Below are 26,611 nucleotides of genomic sequence, written 5' to 3'. Positions count from 1 at the left end.
AAATAGCACAATGGACTGAGTTCTGAGTCTTTATTGTAAAATGGAGATCATTATAGCATTCTCAGAGGGTTGTTGATAAAGTGAGATATTAGTAAAGCTCTTAGCACAACATTTTGTTGTTGTCTTTTTCATTTGTGTCTGACTCTTTGTGACTCCATTTTGGGGTTTTTGGGGCAGACACAAAAGTCATTTGCCATTTCTTTCTCCAGCTTATTTTATAGATGAGGAAACTGAGGCAACACAGATGGTGTCTAAGATCAGATTCGAACTCTTGTTAGGAAGAAGAGGCTTCTTGACTCAAGGCCAGGTACTCTATCAACCTTGCCACCTAACTACTATCTAGAACATAAGGATTTAGCAAATTCTTCTGCCCTTCCCCATTGCTTTGTCTAATTAGAATTGCCTTTCTTTTCCTCCCCAGAGCTTAGTATAGTGCCTCAGTATATAGCTAGTTCTTAATTAATGCTTTATCTTGTTAATGATGATTATGATGATGACCAAATGAAGCAGACACACCTTAGGCAACATTCTGTAGTCATTACCTCCTCCCAAAACACATCTTCAATCAAGAGGAGGAAAATATATTTTCAGGAACCAAAATTAATCATTACCTTTAATTTTTTTCTTGCTCTATTTTGTTATTGTTTTATTTTACATTATTATATTCTTTGCATATATTAGTCTTTTGATTCTCCTTTCCTCACTTTACTAATTCAATCTCGAATTTTTATATTTCTTTGAATTCCTTATGTTTCATTGTTTCTTATGTCATACTGATATTTTATCTATACCATTCACACAATTACATTTGTTACAATTTGCTTTTTTTTCATTTTCCAATCAATGGTCTTACTTTTCCAGGTTTTTTCGTTACTTCTTAAAAAAAAGTCAGCATATCTTTGTCTCTGTGTATGTGTATGTCTCTGTCTCTCTCTTTCTCAATATATCACCTTTATTTTTGTAATTGACTGTCTTAAGGTGTGTAGGCTGAAGAGTGGGATCATTGGGTAAAAGAGAATAAACAATTTAGTAAATGTTCTCACTCAATCTTAAATATATTTTCAGTATAGTTGTAACAAATTCACACCTCAATTAATAATATATTTATTGGTCTATCTTCCCATAGTACTTTCAGTAACAACTATCAATCTTTTGTCAATTGAGGGGTTCAACGTTGAGCTGAAAATATATTTGGTGTTCTTTTTTCCATTGTAATTTGATGTTTTCTTTTCATATGATAGTTGATCATATTTCATCTTTTGAAAATGTTTATATCCTTTATTTTTTTCTTGGGGAGTGACTTGTTGCTATCTATATTTTATTTCATTCCATACATAATGATTATCTCAGAAATCTTACCACTGCTTTAATCTATTAAAGCTTTATAACAACAGTTTTAAGTTATTAAAGTTTAGACTATGAAGCTTTAATAAGTTAAAACTCCACGAAGACATTTGGGACACCTTAAATATCTTGGTTTTCAAATGTTTACTGTAGACATATGGTGCAGAGAAATCTTTTCACTCAATACCTTCACTTCTTATTTTAACTACATTATTTTCTTTGTACTATGATTTTCAAACTGTAATTGAAATCCTATGTTTTGTTTTTGTGATCTTTAATTTCCTTTGTTCTCTCCCAAACTGTAATTTTGGAAAGTATTCTCTCCTGTTATTTTCTCTCTCTTTTTCATATTGTAATTTGTTATATTTAGGTTATTTATTCATTTGGATCTCATTCTACTATATGGTGTAAGATATTAGTCTAAACATTCCTGCCAAACTGCTATATAATTTTCTTAGTAGCTCTTATCAAATAGAGAATACCTAACCAAAAAAGTTTGTATTTGGTTTTTTAACCACTAGGTTATTTTTCTTTGATTCTACATCTGCCTTGTCTAGTGTCTTCCACTGATGACAAGTAAAAATTTTGAATTGTTTGCAAATTGTACATATAACCAGTAGATCCATCTTTGACAGTATTAATTTCATGATTATGGCTTATGTATATATTTCAAATTGTGAACTGAGTATGACTCATACCCTAAACAAATGACATACTTTAGTGAATGTGAGATTATGATAACCCATCTTTCCCTTTACATCTTTTGAGATTTCTGAAAAACAAAATTTTAAGTTAGAAATCTTCCTGGGTTCTTTCCTCAGCTATTCTTTTTTAGTCATTCTTGGAAGCATGACTTTCTTTGACTCTTTCAGATTTAAAATTTTTAATATTATAATCTTTTCTATGTGTCTACAAGACAGAAAAACAAGGGCAAGTCAGTGAGGATGAATAAAAGAATTGAAAAGTCCTGTAAAAATTGCTATGGAGACTAAAGGCTAGGCTGAACAAACACTGGCAATAAATACTAAAAAAAAAAAAGAAAAAACAAAAAAAAACAGCATTCTGAAGCTAATCTGGAGGCAAAATAATGATCGTGGAAAGCCTCCAAGGAATAGATAGGAACATAATGGACAACTGACAAAAGGTGGAACTCCCTATTTTGCTTCTGTTTCTCTCTCAAGGATAATAATCTTAATACTTGGAAAGATAGAGTGAGGAAAATTAATAGAGAACTGGAAACAATGATAAGTATGGGAATTAATAAGAAACTACTTAGCTATTGTGAAAGAGTTAACTAATTAGGTCCAGATGAACTACATCACAGGATGCTGAAAAAATGTGTGGCTGTGAGTGTTTGAATTGCTGTCAATAATTTTTTAAAACTTTTGAAGAGTTGAAAAGGTGCTCCCACACAGGCAAGTGATAACTATTCTCATTTTCAACAAGGAAAAGTAGCTGAATTCTTCAAACACAGACCAATAAGAATAGAAAATAAATAAAATATAAGATAACAGCTATGTGTCAATGTACACGTCAATAGTGTGATGGTTGACACAAAAACTAATGCAGTCTTTAGCTGTGTTATTAAAAGTATAGTGTCTAGAGTACAGGATGTATTGGTCCTATTGAATTCTACCCTGATCGCATCTTGTATGTAATATAATATTTATGTGCATTTTAGAAAAGTTATTGAGAAAGTGCAGCATCTAGAGAAGGGAAACAAGAATGGTGAGAGGATATGAGACAGCGTCATAGAAGGATTATTTGAAGTAGCTAACAGTGTTCACCTTAAGAAGACAGAGAAGATGCCACCATTGTATTCACATTGTTGAAAGATTACTATATGGAAGAGAGGCAATTATTTGCCCTTGTCTCCAGAATACAAAACTAGAACCAGTGAGAATAAATGTTAGTGAGATACAATTCAGTAAAACATAAAGGAAAACTTCCTAGCAATTTGAATTATCTGAAAATGAAATGGGTTGTTTTATGAACTAGTGCCTTCTCTTGCACCCACGGATGGAACACTGGGCACATCTTTCACTTTCACATCTTGTCATGGCTATAGCAGATGTATTATTTATGAAATATCATTATGCCACATAATAATATAGGATATAATATTATTACTGTTATTATATAATAGTTTTAGAGCTGGAAGAGATCTTAAAGGGCATCTAATCCAATGTTCTAATTTTACATATGAGGAAATTGAATCAAAGAAAAATTAAGCAACTTACCTAGGGTCACACAGGCAGTAAGTGGGCTTTCTAACCCAGTTCTTCCTGACTCCTAGTCCAACATCCTATCTACCACAGCATATTTCTTTCTAACAAACTTTTGATTATCCACATGTGAATTATTACCTGCTGAGAGGATCAAAGAATCTTAGAGTTGGAAGTAACATTTGACTCACTGCTAGAAGGGACTTCACAGGCCATGTAGTCCAATCCCTTATTTTACAGATGAGGAAACTCCCCTAATGTTAAGTGACTTGGCCAAGATTATATAGCTTGCTTGTAAGAGTCATAAGTAAGATTTGAAACTAGAGCCTCTGATTCCAGAGAGAATGCTCAGCCACTTTTGCCACATATTCTAAGCTATATCATTATGCATTGTTCATTGTTTTTTTTTACATTATTTTATTTGGTCATTTCCAAACATTATTCACTGGAAACAAAGATCCATGGAATTCCTCTACTTTATTATTCCTTTTTGCACAATAGTGCTGTGTTGGAGATATATAGAAATGCTGATGACTTATGTAGGTTTATTTTGTATCCTGCAACTTTGCTAAAGTTGTTGATTATTCCAACTAGCTTTTTGGTTGATTCTCTAGGATTCTTTAAGTAGACCATCATGTCATCTGCAAAGAGCGATAATTTGGTCTCCTCCTTGCCTATTTTAATGCCTTCAATTTCTTTTTCTTCTCTAATTGCTACTGCTAGTGTTTCTAATACAATGTCAAATAATAAAGGTGATAATGGGCATCCTTGTTTCACTCCTGATCTTATTGAGAATGGATTTAGTTTATACCGATTGCAGATGATATTAGTTGATGGTTTTAGATATATACTGTTTATTATTTTTAGGAATGGCCCTTCTATTCCTATGCTTTCCAGTGTTTTTAATAGGAATGGGTGTTGTATTTTATCAAAGGCTTTTTCTGCATCTATTGAAATGTTCATTGTTTTTATAGGAACTTCTGCTCTCCTTTATAATTGGGAGATTTGGGGATTCATAGGAAACTAATAGAACTAAAAGATTGCATCTCTTGCCATGACTGATTGATCATCTGTACTCCCTGGCTGAATCCCATCTCCGGCCATGCTGTGGGATAGACAAGGTTTTTCCCTGCTTCTGTCTTGTATGCTCCTTCTTTCTCCTGATCCTATATGCAAACAACTTTAGAAGGTACCAGCATTACTTTTCATTAACCATACCTGTTCCCTATCAGATGCAGTCTTAACTAAATCAAAATCTTTAAGCAGGGGTCTGTGACATTTTTGTTTGTATTTTTGTTCCATTGACCCTTTTGGAAATCTGATAACACTTAGGGATTCTTCAGAAAAATGGTTTTAATGTCTTAAAAGCATGGCATTATAAAAGAAATCACTCATATTGAAGTAAAGATGTAATTTTTCCCATCCAAGTTTACCTCCCTTACTCCATTAAGTCTGTTCATGGAACTCATTAAAGACCACTGCTTTAATATCTGGAGTTGTTAAAAATAATGTTTAAGTATAAGGGTGGAATGTTAATTTAATTAATCAATATACATGATAATATCCTAGTATCTTAAACAGATACAGATATCTTAACCAAGGGAACACAATAGGCTTTAGACTAAGTGATAAATGTTCTTAGAACTGCAGCGATGCTGCATAGAAATCTGCAGAAATATGGTTTGGACGAGACGATGAAATTCGGTCAAATCCTGGGATCCATATGTAAAATAACAAGCTAGTTTAATTTTTTCCTAGCATTAGAGTGAAGGGTATTCTACCAAAACCTCTGAGGAAACACTTTTCCAGTAAGGAGAGGCTTTGGTTTTGACTTTGGTTTCTTCCAAAGTAGCTTTCACTGTCTTTCCCTGATTTTGACTGGAGGAGGACCTTGAACCCTTAAAGAGTCTGGAGAATTTTAGATTTCCCATCTTCTCATCTTCATCCCAATATCTTCCCCTGGGATAGAAGTGACTGGAGGCAATACAGGAAAGTAGATTAGTAGCTCAGCAAGGAGCTCAAGAGAAAGCCATGCTATGCTGCCTAAGGGGAGCTTCTTGAACATCCCCCAAAGGGGAGAAAAGGACATGTAGCAACTGGAAGATGTGAGTTCCCCTCTTGCCACTTGAGCTCACTTAGTATGAACCTACTTTCCCCTGGATTCTCTGTGTTCTGGTAGGAGAATATGTACCAGAACTATTCCTCTTCAATCGCTTCAGTAAAAGCCTTTTTCTAAAAAGTTCTTAGGCCTGGTTGGGTCAGTTGATTCTCAACTGATAATCTTGGAGAGAAATAAACTAAAGGGTTTTTAATAACGTTATTGGGCTTTTAATACTAGAAAGTCACCTGTAATGCCCAGTGGAATTGTTTGTTGGATGGGGGTGGGTGGAAGAACATGAATCATGTAACTATGGAAAAATAATCTAAAATAATTAATTGAATAAAATTTTTAAATAAAAAAATACTAAAGAGTCAGCACCTCAAACCCTCAGGGAGTATCAATAAAGCCCTGAGGGGACATAGTAACTGTGTCTGGGGATCTGACTCATCAGTGGGAGTAGAAATGGGGATAAGTGCCTTAGAATATGAGTTATGAAATATATAAGCATTTCCTGCTTCCAGAATGTAGGTAATATTCATTTGAGGCCTCCTTACTATAGTACCTCATTGTGCACCCAGCTTTCTTCTGAGGATACATAATATGCCATTTCCTACATGAAATCTTTCTTGTTTCTCAGGATTATGAGCTTTCTAGTCCTTTGGAAATTACCAATATATATATATACTTAAAAAAAACTTTATTTCTAGAAATGCCTTCCCCTACTCCCAGCTGAACAGAATCTCCTTGAAAATGGACCAGGGGGCAGTTACCTTTCATATAGATAAGAACACCAGGCATGGAGTTAGGAGGACCTGGGTTCAATTCTAGTCCAAAATCAGATACTTCCTAGCTGTGTGACTCTGGGTAAGTCACTTAATCAAGATTGTCTATTCCTTGATGCTTTTCTGTTTTAGAATTAATACTAAAACAGAAGGAAGGTATTGGTTTCAGAAAAGAATGAAACAGAAACTTTCATTTTTGGTTTTCTATCTCAACTGCCTATCCTAGGTTCTTGCACATAGTTAATACTTAATAAATGTTTATTGATTGGTACTGGCTAAGAGACAGAAAGGAGGATCAGTGGAATAGACTCGGGATAAGTGACCTCAGCAAGACAGTCTATGATAAACCCAAAGATCCCAGTTTTGGGGACCAAAATCCACTTTTTCATAAAAACTGCTGGGGAAAATGGAAGACAGTATGGGAGAGATTAGGTTTGGATCAACATCTCACACCCTACACCAAGATAAACTCAGAATTGGTGAATGACTTCATTTTAAAGAAGGAAACTATAAGCAAATTAGGAGAACACAGGATAGTATACTTGTCAGATCTTTGGGAAAGGAAAGACTTTAAAACCAAGCAAGAGCTAGAAAAAAGTCACAAAATATAAAATCAATAATTTTGATTACATCAAATTAAAAAGTTTGGTTACAAACAAAACCAGTGCAACCAAAATTAAAAAAGAAGCAACAGATTGGGAAATAATCTTCATAACAAAAACCTCTGACAAAGGTCTAATTACTCAAATTTATAAAGAGGTAAACCAATTGTACAAAAATCAATTGTGGAATGGCTGAACAAATTGTGGCATATGTTGGTGATTGGAATACTATTGTGCTCAGAGGAATAATGAACTGGAGGAATTCCATGTGGACTGGAACAACCTCCAGAAGTTGATGCAGAGCGAAAGAAGCAGAACCAAGAGAACATTGTACACAGAGACTGATACACTGTGGTAAATTTAAATGTAATGGACTTCTCCATTAGTGGTAATACAGTGATAGTGAACAACTTGGAGGAATCTATGAGAAAGAACACTATACACATTCAGAAGAAAAACTGTGGGAGGAGAAACACAGAAGAAAAACAACTGCTTGATTCATGGGTCAAGGGGATATGGCTGGGGATGTAGACTCTAAATTCACATCCTAATGCAAACACCAACAACATGGAAATAGGTTTTGATCAAGGACACATGTAATGCCCGGTGAAACTGTGCGTCAGCTACGGGAAGGTAGGGGGAGGGAAGTGAGGGAAAGTATATGATTCTTGTAATCAAGGAATAATGTTCTAAATTGACTAAATAAATTAATTTAAATTAAAAAAATAAATGTTTGTTGAATGGTATTGAATTCAATATGCCATGCTCACCATATTAAAGTGATTCTTGGTGTGTTGTTTATGACAGGCTTTCAAATATTTGTTATTTTTTAAAGATGTTGTACTCACCAAAACTTTGTTATTTGTGAGAAGTGATGGCTTATTGGATTCAAGAAATCATATTTAGGAATATCATCCAATTATCAGGTACCAAGAGAAGGGCTGAGGCTGCAGGTTTTGTCCAATCTTCCCAAGTGCCAGTACTCTCTCCTCCCTTCCAATCTTTTGAACCTAAAGATTCTGTATCTGCATTCTTAAAAGCTTCAAATCACATTTAACTCCAAAAGAGACTTTGTGTCTATGCATCTTTTTTGTGTAAGTGTTGGGTAGGGGAACTGCATTCTTCAAGTTATTGAATATTTCTGGTTAGGTTATAAAATTCTATCTCCATGAAGAGTGTCTTGAGAAGGGACAGAGGGCAATGAAGGAATAGGACTCGTGTGCTAGAAAAGCTCTAAATATCCTGTAAGTCATTTAAGTCCTTTTCTTTTCATTCATTTCAAATGCCATTCAATGACAATTTCTTAACAAAAGCCTAGTCTCTAATGTTGTAATTTGATTATAAGCAACAGTTTAATTCTTCTTTGTGCAGTAATATTAATAATCCTCCAAAGGATTGCAAGCACAGCAGTGACTGTATATACTATGGGAGTAGTGTGAATCATCTTATAAACAGAGGCCTGCCAGTACTCAGACTATGTCCAGCTGTTAGTTGCAAAAATTTAATTTCAGTTTGCAAATTTTTAAGTTGGAAAACTATCAGAATCAGAGATGTTCCCCAGATGGGTGAAGGGTATTAGTGTTGACATTCCAACATTCTATCATTGAAGTTAGCCCTTTAAAATGATATATAAGCAGCCAATCTGCCCCAATCACTGCGTCAATAAGCTATCTGTGAGTGAAAGAGAAAAAAAAAACCTATATTGCAAGAAGAGGTCATTTTAACTTTCACTTCTTGCTAACCTTTCTACCAGCAGAGAATCTGATTGATAATTGATTTCCATTTATCCGCTGATACATCAGATTGTCACTGGTAAATCCCTTGGTTTAACCAGCTGGAGAAAAATATAACTGCTCCCCCCCCCCAGTTTATTTTAGAATGTTTACCTGGGGCGGGGGGAGCAAAGCTAGGTGGCTCAGTGGATTAAGAGCTAGGCCTAAAGATAGGAGGTCCTGGGGTGAAATGTGGCCTCTGACACCTCCTAGCTATGTGACCCTGGGCAAGTCACTAAACCCCAATTGCCTTGCCCTTAGCACTCTTCTACCTTGGAACAAATATACAGTATTTATTCTAGGAAGGAATGTAAGGTTATTTTAAAAAGAAAGTTTAAAACAATTTGATAGGTACCCCAACTCTGAAAATGGTAACATGTGCCCATTTAATACACTATTATTTGAATTCATATAAAAGGAAAAGGAAAAGTTGGTATAGGTAGCTATTTGATTGGTGAGCAGGCAAAGAAAAACTGACAGCATTATTAAAATGTTACTTTAGCTTTTAGTAAAATTAATAAGAAAAATGCTAAAAATTGGATATATATAGCACTTATCATACCTAACATCATATGATCTTTATAATTAACCTGTGAGTTAAGTATTACAGATATTTTTATTTCATTTTACAGAAACTCTCCAACTATGCCTCAGCTTCCTAAAGCCTAATGGTATCTGCCTCAGTTTCCTGAGGCATAGTAAGAGAATTTAGGTGACTTGACTATGGACACTCAACTAATTTTTGTCAATAGGGGAATTTGAATCCATGGGATTTTTTTTTGACTTACAAATCAGAAGACTTCCCTTAGATAATGCTGCCTTTCTTAATGTTAAAACATTAGTAATGGCTCCTCCCTTATTGTTAACTTTTTGACCTTCCTCTCATGTGCCCCTCTTTTGTGAGTTTGTCCATTTTAATAAAAAGGCTACTTAATGTAGAACCTATGCTTGGAAAGACTGCTTCTGGGATGCTAGAAAATCCAATCAAATATGAGTTACAGTACCTGTTATCAGCAAGGTACTGTTCTGAGGGGGAAAAAAAATGAAAGTCTCTGCCTTCAAGAAGTTTGCATACTATTGGGAGATACATCATGTCAATGAATAAGGAACTCATTTTCATTATGTACCTTAAATAGAAAGTGATTGGAAGCCAACATAGCATAGCATGCTGGACTTGTAGTCAGGAAGGCTTGGGTTAAAAATTCCACTCCTAGCACTAGCCCTGTGACCACTACTAAGTTATTTAGCCTCTGAACTGCAATTTCCACGCTTGTATACTGTAGTATATGAGGCACTAGAATTGCTCTTTTGCTCAAAATTGATGATGTCTATAAAGCAATTTATCAAGTGTAATTTTCCTAATAATGACTTTTCAGGAATACATGATGGATTAAAGGGACACACTATGCTGAAATTATTGCAATAAGAAGCAATGTTTTTGAATTTCAACATTTATGAATGATGTGGCCTTATTTTGTAACATCTCTGGTTCTCTTTCCCCATCTTGAAAAGTAGAGAGTTGAAGTAATTTGCCTTAGGTCCTCTTTTAGCTCTAAATTGATGATCCTAGGATTTTATGCTTCCAGACCCCATTAATAGTGACCCAAAGCCAGGTTACTGGTCTCAGCCTAACAAAGTTGTGTTACTTAATATTGTCACCTAAGTTGCAGTCACATGAGCCAGTTGTTCTCATTAGGAATGCTGATGGGCTCTGTGAGTCACACAGTCAGAATGTTTCCCCTTTTCCGTTGATTTTCATCAACTAATGTCAACACATCCATCACTATTTCCTTCTAGAATCCATATCAGTATCTTTCGCTGCTGTGAATCCAGACTTAGCAGGAAATCTCTAGCCTGTTTACCTCTAGGAATGCCAGTTTTTTCTGGACTCCTCTTTCCCTTATTACTACATTGGAAATTGTGCTTGCAAGCAATGTTAGGGATGAATTCCATGTGTAGTAGGTTCTGGTAGGTGAGGCAGAGACAGAGAAAGAATGTCAGTGTGAGAAGGATCTGTGATTTCATCAAAAAATGGTAGCTTCCAGTGTAGGAATTTCCCTTACCTTAATATTTAGGTGCTTTGAAATTATGCAAGATTTGAGAACCCTGTGGTCTTAGAATTGTGTCAGTCTCTCCCTTTTTTAATCTTTCTTTTCTCCTCCTCCATGTTTACTTCCTTTACTTCCTTCTTTCCACCAATCCCCTTCAGAGATGTCATTTGTCTGAAGGTCAAAGAAAAAATAAATCAGTCATTATTTATATCCAAAAAGAACCCAAAACACTAGATTGTTTGTCCAAGTTTTTTTTTAAGTAAGAGTAACCCACTTTTGATATTACATTTTTCTATTTTAATAAATTTTTTAAGTGTGTGAATAGCCTACATACCAATGAACTGTGGGTGATATATGTAGCTGAATTAAAGCTAAATTGTGTTTTACTAAGTTTTACTATGAATACTATTTTAAAAAATATTCCTGTTAAGATGTGTCAATGAGCTACATTTTTGTATTTCTTTCATGCCATGGACAGCAACTTAACCTTTTGTGTTTTTTTTCCCCTTCATGTCCATAGTGCAAGACTTTTGTTCCTTATTTTCTAATAAATTATACATTGATCTCTAAGGTAATCTGATAGAAATAGTTCTCCCTGCTTTTCCTCAAAAGTCTCCATTTTTATGGATCCTGAAATTCAGATAGATCACTAGTTCCTTTCAAAATGAAGCCTATAAAATGTGAAAACATTAGGCCGCATCACAAAGGATATCCAGAAGAAAAATACATTTCAAGCTCTACTAATTCATACATCCAAAAACATTTGTTGAACACATGCTGTCCTAAAGGCTTTATGCTATGGCCAAGAAATCCCAGAGATGAATTCAGATAATGTCCCTACCCTCAAGGAGCTCACAGTCTACTTAAGGGAATCAGATCTGTAAATACCATGATACAAAAGATGATGTGTTAAATGATGCTTATAAGTTATAGGATGTTGCACAATACATTTAACCTTTAGATGTCTCATATTTTTCATCTTTAAAATGAAGAGGATGAACCAGATAATCACCCAGATAACTTCTAGCTATGAATTCTATAATCTCAAGTGATTAAAATAAATATTGTAAGGCACTGTGGGAGACTAGTGTAGTTTATTTGGCTTCAGTGTGGTACTAAGAAGACCAATTCTCTGGAAAAGATCATTTTTAATTATTTTGGGGAGCTATAAACTCTCTGTGTGTGTCTCTGTCTCTCTCTTTCCATATATCTCTATCTATATATCTATATATATACATGTATATATGTATGTATTTACTCAGTACTTTGGGGGTAGAATGTAATGGGCAACAGAGAAAAATTGGTATATAAAATGAAGAAGGAATTAGATATCATCCTTGCCCAGGAGTAGTCTCATTAGTAGAGAAACCTGAATTTTGCTAAAGAGATTCAATATGAACTTGATTTTTGAAGTATTAAAAACATCAGAAGGAGAATTAGTGTTAATATTTGTCTCATAAATACTCATGCACATCATAGCCTTTGGCAGTCACATCAGCCACACCTCCACTCCCTTTCTATTTGGTTGATTATTAGGGTGCTTCTACTTTTCTAGATGCTAATACTGTCTTCCTTTCTGTGAGCTATGCTTCATATACTATTCTTCTAATGTTTCTGCCGAAGGCACTTTATCATAACTGCTGTAGCAAGTCCAAAACAGAGACCCAAATTTAGCATAATGTTAGAGCCATCTGTCTTTTATTATTTTGTTTTTGTTTAATATTTGAAATGTTCTATTGTGAACTTAGTGCAGAATCATTGTTCTCGGTATCTATCTTTATAGTGTCAATAACAAAGATTCTATGTGGAACCACTGGGTTTTTGGTTTATTTTCATTTTTATTCTATGCCAAGTAAATTCATCATGATATTTCTATTAAAATTTATTGTACATTCTTCCATTTGTGAATTTTATAAAAACACATACACTTAGGGCAACCAGGTAGCTCAGTGAATAGAGAACCAGACTTAGAGATTAGAGGTCCTGGGTTCAAATTTAGACTCAGACACTTTCTACCTTTATGACCCTGGGCAAGTCACTTAACCCCCACTGCCTCACCCTCACCACTCTTCTGTCTTGGAACTAGTACATAGTATTGATTTTTAGATAGAAGGTAAGGGCTTTTTGCAATTTTTATTTTTTTATAAAAGCATGCACCCATCTGCATTCAGAGTTCCTCAGCCCTCTCTATAGAGATAGATAGCATTTTCAGGTGATAGTTTTGAGTGAAGAACAGGAAAGAAGACAATTTGGCATTTAGAGGTATGATGTATAATAAGATTATAAAAGTAAGTTGGGGCCAGATCATCAAAGGTTCAAATGTCAAACAGAAATTTATATTTGATTCTAAATGTAACATGTAAATGTTAGACTCTGGGGAGTAAGGGAGTCATTTAGGCCCCTTCTAGAAAAATAACTTGATTTTTTTGTAGAATGATTAGAAAAGAAAAAGACATAAGGCAAAAAAGCCAATTAAGAGGGTTAATCAAAAAGCATTTATAAATGAATTATTTTGTGCTAGGCACAGTGCTATGCTCTGGGGTTATAAATAAAAGCAAAGTTTCTGACCTCTAGGAACTCATATTCTAATGGTAGAATCAACATATAAATAAATATGACCTAAAAGATATAGACAATGTCATTTTCAAATGATAATGCTTGCAGCTGAAGGACAAAGATGGGTCTTCTTTTAAAAATGTGGAATTTGCGTTAAATCTTGAAGGAAATCAGGGAAGCTTGAAATCTGAGAAGAGAAAACATTCCAGGCTTAGAGAAGAACTAGTATGAAGCCATAGAGAAAGGAGATGGAGAGTTCTGTGTGAGGAACATCAAGTATACCTATGATCCTGGGTCAGAGAGAGTAGGTAGGAGAGTAAAGAGTGAGAAGACTAGAGAGGTAAGAAAGATGAGGTTTTAAAGAATTTTAAAAGTCTGGCAGAGACAGGAGACAGAGACATTTAGTCATGGAGGTAAGAGGAAGCCATTGGAGCTTATTAAGGACAGAGAGTGGTGGTGACATACTCAGATTTACATTTTTTTTAAAAATCACTTAAATCTGAGTGGAGGGAAGATAGATGCTAGAAAGGAGAAATGAGTCAGGCTTATCAGCTAGAGGGCTATTGCATTGGTTTAGATGAAAAATAATTAAGGTTAGGGTATTGGCTATATGAGTTGAGAGAATGGGACATATATAAGATGTTTTGAAGATAAAAATAACAAGATTTGACAGTATATTTAATATGTGGAGTGAGTATGAACAAGGAATCAAACACAATCAAAATACCAAAGTTGTGTTAAAGATAAGGAAGTTAAGAAAGGATAGTAAGAATTATGAAAAAACGATTAGATTATGCAATTAAGAGATAATTGGTAATTTCAAAGAATGAGGTTTTAGTTAAATGATGAAGTCAGTATCCATAGTTTCTGCTTCAGCACCTGATGACCATTCCTAAAGGAAACATCTATCAAAGATCCCCTCATTACCTATGATTACATCTTTTTTGCTTGTTTAACATGGACTCAAACTATGTATAAAACTTCTGGGTCCTGCTTTGTGCTAAAGGGAGCAGATTTCTAAGGTATTGGAAAGGTGGAGCTCATAGCTGTTCATTAAAAATTCATGTATTTTATTCATTGTGTTTTAATGATTATATTTTGTTCAATTTTGAAACTATGCTAATAGTGAAAAACCTGCATATAGCTTTCTCACATGTGTTTGCTTCTGGGAAAAACTAAATCTATTATGCCAAAGGCATGTGACTAGTGCTGACTAAAAATATAACATTTAATAGACAAGGTCAATCAGCCAATATGGGGACTCAGAGCTAATTTTGATAACATTTAATAGACAAGGTCAATCAGCCAATATGGGGGCTCAGAGCTAATTAATTAATTGTAGATATACAAATGCAACACCCCTAAACAATAGATGGTATACCTTCCCCATCCACCTCTCCCATAGAAGAAATCAGAATGGAGAAATAGTGGTTGACTTTCTGAAAGTACAAAGAAATGTATGAGTACTTCTAAACCTTCAGGGCATGGGTAAACTTTCAGGATGAGCCTCATACTCCATAATGAGTAGCTATTAGTATTTTGTAATATTTAAAATCTAACAAATAGTCTCTTCACATATAGTTTAATTTTTTTTAAGTTTTGATGCTAAAAACTTCTATTTATCTTTCCATTGTGCAGGCAGCCATTCTTTAATTCTTTTTAAGGTTTCACGACTATGAATGCAACATTATTTGTGATTTCTACAAGGAATGATAACCATAATGATGAGGATGAGGATGATAACTAACTGCATTTTATTGGGCAATTGGGGGCTCAGTGAATAGAATATGAAGTCTGGAATCAAGAAAACTTGAATTCAAATGTGGCCTCAAACACTTACTAGCTATGTCACCCAGGGCAAGTCACTTTTCCCTGTTTGCTTCAATTTCCTCATTTGTAAAATGAGCTGGAGAAGGAATTGAAATCACAAAGAGTTGGACACGAGTGAAAACAAGTGAACAACATTATTTAAAAATCCTTTCACACAAATGTTCTCATTTGATCTTCTCATCATTGCCTTGAGAAAATAGGTAGTTGATATATGGTTTTATCTATTTTGCACATTGGGGAAACTTAATTGAGGCATAACTTAATTAAAAGGTTACAATGCTGGTAAATGATAGAATGGCACTTGAAACTTGTTGCTTCTTGATTCAAACAGAGATGTTCCCACTAGGTACTTTTCAGTGGCCAGCTTTCCATATCTGCCTACATCCAGAATGTAATGATTATAACTGCGATTACTCATTTAATGCTATTCATTTTTAGAGACTGAATCAATGACTCATTGTCACACAGTGCACAGTAGGAAATGACCATAATAATCTAGTGTTTTATAAACCCCAAAATCCAAGCTTTGGTGGTAAAATCTGACCATTTGACAGAAATTGCTGGGAAAATTAGAAACCGGTTTTGCCAAAAAAAAAAATATATAGGCCAACATCTCATACTTTAAACCAAGGTATAGTTAAAGTGGACAAATGATTTAGACACAAAAGGTGACACAAGTAAATTAGGGAAGCATAGAAAAATGCATCTGGGAAATCTAAGGATAAGGAAAGAGTTTATGACCAAACAAGAGATACAGAGAATCACAGTAAGAAATATATATAATTTGGATTAAATGTAGGTAAAAAAGCTTTTTAACAACTAACAAAAAACGCAGCCAAAATTAGGACAAAAATAGAAAACTGAAAAAAATATCAAAAAGATTCTCTGATAAAGACCTCATTTCTCAAATATATATAGGGTATTGAGTCAAATTTATTAAAAATAAGAACTGTTCTCCAATTGATAGACCTGAACAGGCAGTTTTCAGAAGAAATCAAAGATATCAATAGTCTCATAAAAAGTACTTTAATTCTCTACTGATAAGACAAATGAATATGAAAACTACTTTGAGGTACCACCTCACACCTATCAGATTGGCTAGCATGACAGAAAAGGAAAATGACAAACACTGGAGGAGATATAGAAAAGTTGGACACCAGTTTTTGTTGGTGAATTTATGAAATAGTTCAATCATTCTAGAGAATGATTGGAAACTATGCCCAAAAGGATATATAATTGTGCATATTCTTAGATCCAGCAATACTACTAGTATATCTGTAACCCCTCTCTCCAAAATAGGGGAAAAGGACCTATTTACACAAAAGAATTTATAGCAATTCTTTTTGAGGATACAAAGAATTGGAAATTGAGGAAATGTTCATCATCTAAGGAATGAACCAGCTGTTTTATATGATTATTATGGAATACTATTGTACTATAGCAAATAACAAGCAGTATGTTTTCAGAAAAAGCTGAGAAAACTTATTTAAAACCATGCAAGGTAAAATAGGCAAAACCAGAATATTTTAAATATTAACAGTACTGTAAAGTAATAATACTGTAAAGATATGGATTATAAAAGACTTAGGTACTCTGATCAAGATAATGATCACAGACATTTCTGAAGCCACCAATGCTAAAAAATGCTATCTACCTTTATAGGGAACAGATGAATTCTGAGTACAAATTGAAGCATACTCTTTTACTCTATTTTTCTGGTTTAATTTTGTGTGTATTTTCTTATTTTCTTCTTCCATGTAGCTAACATATATTTTATAATATGTTATATGTATAATCAATATCAAATTGCTTGCCTGCTCCAAAGGAGAACTGGTCCTGAAGAAAGGGGGGAGTATTTGAAATTCCATTTTTTTAAAATGGTTTATCAGTTTCCTTTCCCCAGAACTGGGAAATATTTCATGAAATAGCAATATATTTGGAAAAAAAAAACAACATAAAAGAACTTATCTTGGGCAGTAATGGCTAACCTTTTAGAGAGTGCTCTGTGTATAGGTTTGCCATCACTGATCTAGAGTAAATTTCACTAAGGCACATGAAAAAATAAGCAGGAAGTGTTGTGAACATATAGAGAAGAAAGCACTAAGGAAAGAGGAGAATACAAGTTGTTTGGTTGGTTGTTTTTTTGTAGTGATCTCTAGTTGTTCCTTTTTCCACCAAATTACATACCTAATGATAACAGATTATTTTCCAAGTAACCCAATGAGAATATATAAGAAGGAAGAAAGCGTTTGAGAAAGCTAAACTAGTCTCTACAGTTATATTGAATGAACTCAAGAACATACTATCCCCTATAGAATTTCAAAGTAAGATCATTTGTGTGGATAATAAAAGTGTTTACCTTATAACTTTGTTGTGAGAATCAAATAAAATAACATGTAAACAATTTGTAAACTTTAAAGAATTACATAAATGTTGACTATATGTATTATCAATATTATAAAATATTATTAATATATTTTGTCCTTTGTCTTTGGGATTACATATAATACCCTATAAATTTACCAGTGTCAGAATAATTATAGATCACTGATAAGTTATTTTGTACTTTACTCTGTGTAGGTGTTATTTTTCTCTAGAAACATTTATGCTTTTCCTTTATGACTGAAGGTAGTGCTCTGTGTAAGATGGCAAATACAAAACTAATTGGAGAGCAGGGGAGGACTTTAAAAAATGTTTCTTCTAAACTGGCATTGTTGACTTGAGCAATTAAGAGCAACCCCCAAAGCAGCTTATACTATTTTGTGCTGTCTTTTAAAGTGTTGAGTTGGAAATCACAATGTGTTTGTTTAGCTTTTAATAAAGCATTTTCCTAGGAAAGGGAGCTGCCTGGGGGATATTTGGCTTTATTTTTCAATGGGTAAAAGCTCAACAGTATTTAAATGACTCAGTGTCTAAAAGCCTCTGGTGTCGATTAACAGGATTTTGTCTGCTATATCTGTCTTTCCTTTTGGGACATCTCTCCAGTCACTGGTTTGAACCCTCAAAATGAATGTTTACTCCTACCATTCCCTTCCTTCCTATATAGTCAGATGCCATGTTTTATCCCAGTGAAGGTGAACCTTTTAGAGACAGAGTGCCAGGTCCCATCCCAACTCTAACTCCCAGACCAAGTGCCACACCCTGTTTTCCCCACCATACCTGAAATAGTGGAGGGAAGAAGCACTCCCACTGGGCTGCTGCATAAGAGAGCAGAAGGGTGATAAGGCACATGTGGAGAAGGGGAGGAAAATGGCCTGAGTGCTCCACTCTCCTCCATCTCTGCTCCCCTCCAGCTATGTGCTACACTGTGATCTCTGCTCCCCTCAAACCTAGCTCCTCTCCAATCTTACCATGAGAATTACCTTTACCAGGGACTCATCAGGCTGCCATCTGTATTGCATCCTCAGGCAGCATATGAGTCTTTCCCTGCCCAGCACCTTACCCCAGACTGAGGAGGGTGAAAGGGAAGAAGGGCTCCCATTGGCTGCTGAGCAGAGGGTGGGGGAAGTGAGGAATGTCCTCAGGCACATGGAGAGGAGAAGTGGAACAGCTCTGCAGGAGTTCCTTTGACTTTTTAGTAATGAAGTGGGTTGAGGGGCAGCACACATGCAAAATGAGACGGCTCTGCGTGCCACCTTTGGTACCTGTTCCATAAGCTTGCCATCACTGTTTCATCCTTTCTACTTCCACATCTACTAAATCTATCCCCTTCTCTCTATTCAAATGGTGAACAGATTACTTCAGCTGTCTCTGGGGCTCTAGCCATAGCCTATCAACAGTCAGTCTGTGGCATGTCTGCTAAGTACTAGGGATACAGAGACTATTGTGAGTCATTATGGCTTGCATTCTCTTAGCCCAGTTCTGATGCCTCTAAGATAAAATACAAAATCTTATCATTTGATAACTGGATTCAGTCTACTTCTTAAGGCTTGTTTCATGTCTGTAAGGGTTTTAGCTAAATTGGAGAATTTGTTCTTTAAACTCAGTTTTCCATCTTCTGCACCTGTGTCTGCCCCATAGGTTATCTCCTATGTCTAGAATATGCTCTTCTACCACTTCCTTATAGACGCCAAGATTTCTTTAGTGATCAGCTCATATTGTCACCTCCAACTATCAGTTCTTTCTCCTTCCTCTTCATCAAATTTAAACATACTCATTTAAGATGTATTATGTATATACATATATCTTCATATATTTAAATACATATGTACCTAATAAATAGTACATGTTAACATAATAAATAATATGATTTTAATCATAAAGTACAACAAAGATGAAATATGCTGTATAATAAAATATGACATGTGACATAATACATATATGCCAGTATCATGGTATATTAATTATATTGTAATTGTATCATATTATATACTTATCTATTTATATTTTGTATCTTTTCCATAGAATATAAATTCTTTGGGGTCATGAACTGCTTTTCTTTTGGTTTTATGTAACTAGATTCAAACCCAGTGTTATCTACTCAGTGCTTAATAAATACCTTTTGAATTCTATTAGGACCTACCTGTTCACTTTTTTAGGAAGACATGATGAAAAATCTCACTACCCTTTCTCTCTTTGCCTCCAAGAGGATTAAAGGACAAATAATCACTTATCCAATTGTCCTGTTATTTCAGGGACCAACATTTAATGAACAAGATCTCCTCTTCTTTGTGTTTATTAAGGGGAAAGAATAAGCATTTATTTAATACCTACTAGGTGCCAGGGACTATATTATGTGCTTTTATAAACATGATTCATTTGATCTTTACAACAAGCCCATGATAAATGCTCTTATTATTTTTCATTTTACACTTGAGGAAACTGAAGCAGAAAGAAGTTAAGGGACATACCTGATAAACATGGTTAGAACTCAGGTCCTCCTTACTCAACCCACCACTCTTTGTTACAACTACTGAGATTAAGGTAAATTATCTATTGCCTATATTATAGAGAGTAGAAATAAGATGAATGCAATGATTTATCCGAGTTTAATTCAATTCCACACACAAAAATATATACATATATATTCAGCACCTGCTATATGCAAAGCACTATATGCAACTGTCAGTTCAAATTGTTAAATATTAAATATCTATTTAAGTATATGACATAACTGGTTAATTTCATAAACATTTATTAATTGCCTACTAAGTTCCAGGCACTATACTACCTACCTGTTTGTCTCACAGATAAATAATATATAGCAGAGCTAGATTTTGAACCCAGATCTTCCAACTCCAAATCCAAGTGAACTAACTTTCCTTTACAAGGAGGTGCACTTTCCTTTGCCCAAATGGTGGAAAGAATTCTCACCAAGAAAGAACCATGACCAACGAGAGTTGGCAACAGTAAAGTTCTCAGTTATTCAGCTGCCGCATTTAGGAAGATTGCAGGTGAGCAGCTGCCTGAAAACACCGGCAATGTGCATCGTCATCCCAGAAAAAAAAAGATCCTAAAAAGAGAAACGTCAGTGCAAATTATTGCTTTTAGCACTTCCAGTGCTTTCATCCCTTTTAAAATGCTGCTCTAGTTAATAACGTCAAGATAAAACTCTCTGTTAATTGGAGCACATGGAGATAATGATAGAATAATCTCTAACTAACGTCTTAAAGGTCTGGAAAGAGGGAATTTTTTATTATTATTATTTTGCAGCAGCTTCCCCACCAAACCTGAGCATTGCACTCTGCTCCAGAGACAGACTCATCAGTGTGCGTGGCAGACTTCTGCCTTGAGGCCATTTATAGCGAGTGCCGAAGCTTGTGAAGCTAAAACAGTTTGATGTGTAATTGCAGGAGGAAATGGAAAACCTGCTGAGCATGGCAGGATATAGTGCCTTATCACCCTTTATGTGCATCCAGTGCTTGCTGAAATTGCCAGCGGATCCGCAACATCGACAGAACGGTGACATTTTTCATGGGCCGCCGTGTTCTGAATCAACACTGCAACAGTGCGATTAGAGTAGGTAAAGTAGGGGAAACAATCAAAGAGTTGCATGTGACAGATCAGTTTCTAGTCATTCCTTGGTCCTTATTGCCTGCTGTCTTGTGTGATATGCAAAACGGCTTCTCCAGACACATTACACCTCCGCATTACCTGAAAATGGAATTTTATTTGGTGGCCTGCATATAATTTATAACCCTCTTCCAATACACTTCAGTTCTCATTTAGCTAAAAGTGTGTTCTTTATTTCCTTCTGGCTGAGAAACAGAAATAAAACTGAATATTCAGTAGCACTTACAATACATAAGAGTTGGGTTATTGGCAGTTTAAGCCTCCTGGATACTTATTGACAACAATTGTCCTTTCTATGGTAGTAAACCCCTAAGTTATTTTGTGGTCTCAGGAGAACCTTCTCTCAGTTGTCATGAACTACAGAGGTGCAGTGGATCTGCTTTTTCTTCCCTTAAAAGCTGTTGAACATTCATTCACACCATATTGATACAAAAGATCAATATTTCAAAGAAGGCATAATTCCATCTAAATTACTTTGATAAAGATGAGCAGAACTTTGTTCGTGAAACTTGTTGCATTTTTTTTTTGGTGTTAGAAATAATCAGAAATGTTTTAAAGTATGTAATATCTGTAAATGTAATTGTGACAAAGAAGCTATCAAATGCTTAATATTACCAACCCTAAATATGGGGGGAATAAATAGAAAAATCTGTGATTTCATCAATGTTGGAAATTCCTGGTACGAAAAACCAATGTAGACCAGTAATTTGCTGCAATTTATATTCGTAGAGAATTGACTGAGGACACTGAGAGCCATGATAATGCAGCCAGTATGTCACAAAGATAAGACTAGAATCCAGGTCTTCTTGATGTCAAGGTCAGTTCTCTATCTTTCCTTTAGCTTCTCCACACCCTCTCATTCTCAATAATAACAGTGATAAGCACACTGACCTCTCTGGCCTTTGCTGTCATGTGTAAAATGGAGATGTTAAAAGGGTGGCGGACCATAATAGAAAGAACATAATGGATTTAGAGCCAAAGGAGCTAAATCTGGATCTTAACTCTGCTGTTTACTACTGTGTGACCCTGGACAATTTCATGAATCTTTGGGGACTTCAGTTTCCTCAGATTTAGTGATATCTAAGGTCCTTCTCAGCTCTCAAGGTAGGAAAAAGTAATAATACTAATAACAATAATAATAGCAACCACTACTACTGACATTTGGATAAGTGTTAAGTTTTAAAGTATATAAGGCCCTTTACATACATAATTTCATTCCTGCTGTAGTATACCTATTCCCTGTGAAGTAGTTATTTCAGATATTTCCAAATACTTTTTTAAATGACTGATGAAACTGAGGCTCAGAGAATTTAAGTGACTTTGTTTATGGTCATAGAATTAGGAAGGACCTGAGACAGAACTTAGAAATCTCCCAAATCTAAGGCCAACATTTTATTTCCCATCCCACTTTATCACTTTACTTTTCAGCTGTTCTAACTAGATGATCTCTAAAGTCCTTCAGTTCTGACATTGTTTTTAAAAATATCTTCCTATGTGTGTTTATCTGTGTGTGTGTGTGTGTGTTCCTAAGGTTCCTTCAAGCTCTGATAGTCTATGTGTTCTTCTAATGTCCTTCAAAGTATACATTATGATTTTATTCTAGGATTGTTCGCAATAATAAAATTTGACTAGCAGGTAATATCATAGGCAACTGTTTACTTAAGACAGGCTTACACAGTTTTGGATAAATCCTAGTTAGATTATTTATAATCTAATTTAGCACTACCTTGTAAAAGCACTGAATTAAGCAGTAGCTTTTCTTCACTATTTGATAGAATAATAGATTCATAGAATAATTCATTTGCTACTCTGAGCTATGTATTGAAGAATTCTCCACGGGATAAAGTTTAGTGATTTGTGAAACATTACAATGCTTTTTATAAGACAAATCGAGAGAGCCTTTTCATAGCTCACTCTCCGTTAGACCTATATCAGATGGCAATAGAATCTCTGAGAAAAATCATAGTCTATGAACTATGATGCCATAATCCTTTTTGGAAGAAAATGTATTCTACCAAGGGTATAGACTATCAAAGCCTACAGCAAAACTTACTTTGGTGTCCGTAGACTTGGGATCGTTTCACCTCCTTCCTGTTCAATTAAGTGAATTAAAAGACTTTATAAAAAAAAAACCTCTTCATTAGATCAGAAATATGCTTTCCGCAAGCAACAGTGCACCTCAGCTAGCACTCTACTGCACAAACCATCAAAAGGGAAGGCAAACTTTGTTGAAATGAGAGAGATGAAACCAAAATACTAACTAAAGAGGTGGTTAACTCTCCATGGCATAAACTTATCTGTTTTTTGTTTGATGTTTGTAAGTGTGTTTTCTCGAGATTTTCCTTCCTCCCCCAACTTTTTTTTTCTCTGATTTTATCGCTCACTGAATCATTTTCCTGCTCTATCCTATTTTTACTGTTTGACTGGGCTTACTTGACAGTGGGTTTTAAGAAATGAGAAATTTGCCCACATGAGTTATTTAGCATCATAGAAATCAAACCAAACAAACAGAGGGGGAAAACCTATTGAATGAACTTAGCTCCCCTTTCTGTCACACCCCACTTTTACCAAAGCCAGTTTATGTATTTGGACATGAAGTTACTCCTGACACTGTGGTGCTATTAACTTTTTTTAATAAAGACCTGCCACTGCTTCAGTCTTGGACAAAGAGCCAGGGGCATCAGAGAGGGCCTAGCAGCTGAGAAGGTATCTGTTTCTAAAGCCTTATGGCTCCTGATGGCTGCTGAAGACACTTGCCTTCAGGCTATATGACAGTGTTCCCAGGAAAAACCACAGTGTCAGAGAACATTCAGTGTTGCTTCTAGTGGCTGGCCTCTGGCAAAGGAAGGAAAGAAAGTAAAAATAAAAGATGAGTAAGAAAATGGGGCATACAATAAAAGTGAATATAAAGGAGAGAATAAGGAGTTGTGTAAAAAGTGAAAAAAACACAATGTGGGGATGCAGGAAAGAGAGGATATGGAGGATAAAGGAAAAGAGGAAGAGTTGGATTTAAGATCTCACATGCTGAAATATAAAGACATAACCTTTACAACTGGAAATTACCTTTAAAAGCATCTTGTCAAAAATATTCTCTTTCCATATGAGAAAGCTGAGGTTCAGAAAAGCAAAGCAGTCCAGTATCACAAAAATAATAAGTGTCCATGCAACCCTCCATCTCTCCTATCCATATCTTCACACTGGGTATCTCCCATACCTGGACCACTCCCTTCTTTTAGAATCTCTGATTTCCTTCAAAATTCAGCTTGAGTGAGGTCTTTCTTGGTTTTCCCACAGATATTAGTGTCTCCCTTCCCAAAGTGACCTTCTAATTATTTTTAAAATGTTTTATTGAATTTATCTGAATAAGAAACACCATTTCCTTCCTTTCTCCCCTCTAAAATGTTATCCCATATTACAAAAATTATGAGGAATTCTTTCATTTATTTTATATATACTTATACATTTACATGTTATCTCTTCCATTATAATGTAAACTTCTTGGGTGCAGGAACTACCACTTGTACTTCCACTTTTATATCTGCAGGCATGATGTCTGCCATACTGTGTTTAATATAGATCATTTTGTGGATTGATTGGAAATAACATTGAGTTTCAATAAAAATCACAGATTTTAAACTTCAAAGGGACCTCAGAAGTGAAATGATCAAGATTGATTCTGTATCATTTTCTTATTGATCCTATTTACACTGATTGCTTTTGTCCTATAATCACTTAAATCTTTGTTCTCTGTTTCTTAACTTGGTTCCTAATTCAGCTGTTGTATGAGTTAAACTTAGAAATCTAGTTCTTCTGCTAATTATTGATCTATTCTTGCCTTGAGGAATTAGCTGAACTTGGGGAATTTGTATGAACAAAGGAGTCTGGCGTAATATCTTTATATTACCAAGCTATCCTTAAATCTCTTAAAGGTATTCCATCTTGCAGGTGTTCTAAAACAATGAACACTTCTTAGTCATATGGAAAGAAGGAGGATGTCTTTGCTGGTCCCCATTACCAAACTTCCAATCAATCATATTGTCTCCCATGCCAATCACCTTGTTCTGTTCTTTGTTCTGGACTTCTCAAAACCTATTAAAATTGTCACTTTATTTGGGGTGCTGCACTAACTGAGGAAGCTGAAATCCTATTCATTGGTGAATTTACATTTTAATAATAAATTTATCATCCTTAGAATTTTTATGACTCGGCTTACTTCATTTTAACTGTTACAGGGGCATACTTGAAGAATCCAAAACCATACCTAAAGAAGAATCCCCTTTATAATATAACCCATAAGGAGCTATACAATCTCTACTTGAAAGTCCTCTTGTGAGATAAAACCAAAATGTCTATGGCAACTTATTCCACTTCTTACTAGTACAAATTATTAGTAAGTTTCTATTTATATTAAATCTGCCTCATAATTTCCATTCATTGATCCTGGTTTTGTTCTCTGGGACCAACCAAAATATGTCTAATCTTTAAGCAATTCTCATATAATGATATATCTTTTCTCTTCCTCAATAAACATTCCTTAGCTAATCAATCTTTTCTTTTATGAAATGATCTCACATGACCATCCTGGTTACCCTTTGCTGCACATGTTCTACCTTAACAATGTCTTTACTGCATTATGGCACCCATGCCTGAGGATAGTATTCCAAATGTAGTCTGACCAGGACAGAACACAGTAGGACTATCACTTCTATAGTCCCTTGACTAAAGATGTCATATATATGTGGGGACTGCCATGTCATAATGGCAGCATAAACTGGTCTTAATGTCTAGTAAAACTACAATATTTTTGCCAGAATACCAGTATGAAATAGATAAAAAATATAGAAGGCTGAATTTGGAACCTGGTTCCTTTATTTACTTATCTGTGTAGGGATAGGAAAACAATTTAATCTTTATGATCCTCAGTTTTCCTTCTTTATAGTGATTGCTTTAGACCATGAACTGCTAGGTACTTTACTGCTTAAATTCTGATGACTTAATATAAGAATATAAATGTAAAGAACAAAAAACTAAATTAAAACTAAATAGCATCTCATAGAGACCTAACAGAGCCCAAAAGAAAAGATATGAGAATGCCCTTCCTTCTCTTCTTGGCAGTTTGACTGAGGGGATCGGAGAGGTAACATTCCCTATGTATGTTGGTCAGTTTTGCTGAAATACTTTTTATGCCTTCCCATGTTATTGTTTTTAAAGGGAAGAAAGAATCTTGGGTTAAGCAAGGGGGAAGGACAAATTGGAAAATTAAAATGATGTAAAAATAAATATTAGTAGTTTTAAAAAATCCCTCTGACCTCTTAGGACTCTAAATCGCATATTAT

The 26,611-nt window shown here is 34.9% G+C and overlaps 1 protein-coding gene and 1 long non-coding RNA gene across 2 annotated transcripts in view; one reads left to right on the top strand and one right to left on the bottom strand.

The window, feature by feature from the left end:
- The window catches only part of CDH4 (cadherin 4), a 1,204,972-nt gene that overhangs the window by 235,705 nt on the left and 942,656 nt on the right, over positions 1-26,611 (top strand). The window lies entirely within an intron of this gene.
- Positions 6,675-26,611, bottom strand: part of LOC103093628 (uncharacterized) — a 30,738-nt gene continuing 10,801 nt past the window's right edge. The window contains exon 4 of the long non-coding RNA XR_001629708.2: positions 6,675-11,048. This is a non-coding gene — a long non-coding RNA (uncharacterized LOC103093628). The remainder of the gene's footprint in view (positions 11,049-26,611) is intronic.

This window comes from Monodelphis domestica, chromosome 1 (assembly GCF_027887165.1).
Source record: "Monodelphis domestica isolate mMonDom1 chromosome 1, mMonDom1.pri, whole genome shotgun sequence".
Lineage (NCBI taxonomy): Eukaryota > Metazoa > Chordata > Mammalia > Didelphimorphia > Didelphidae > Monodelphis > Monodelphis domestica.
This window is presented reverse-complemented; position numbering and strand designations above follow the sequence as displayed.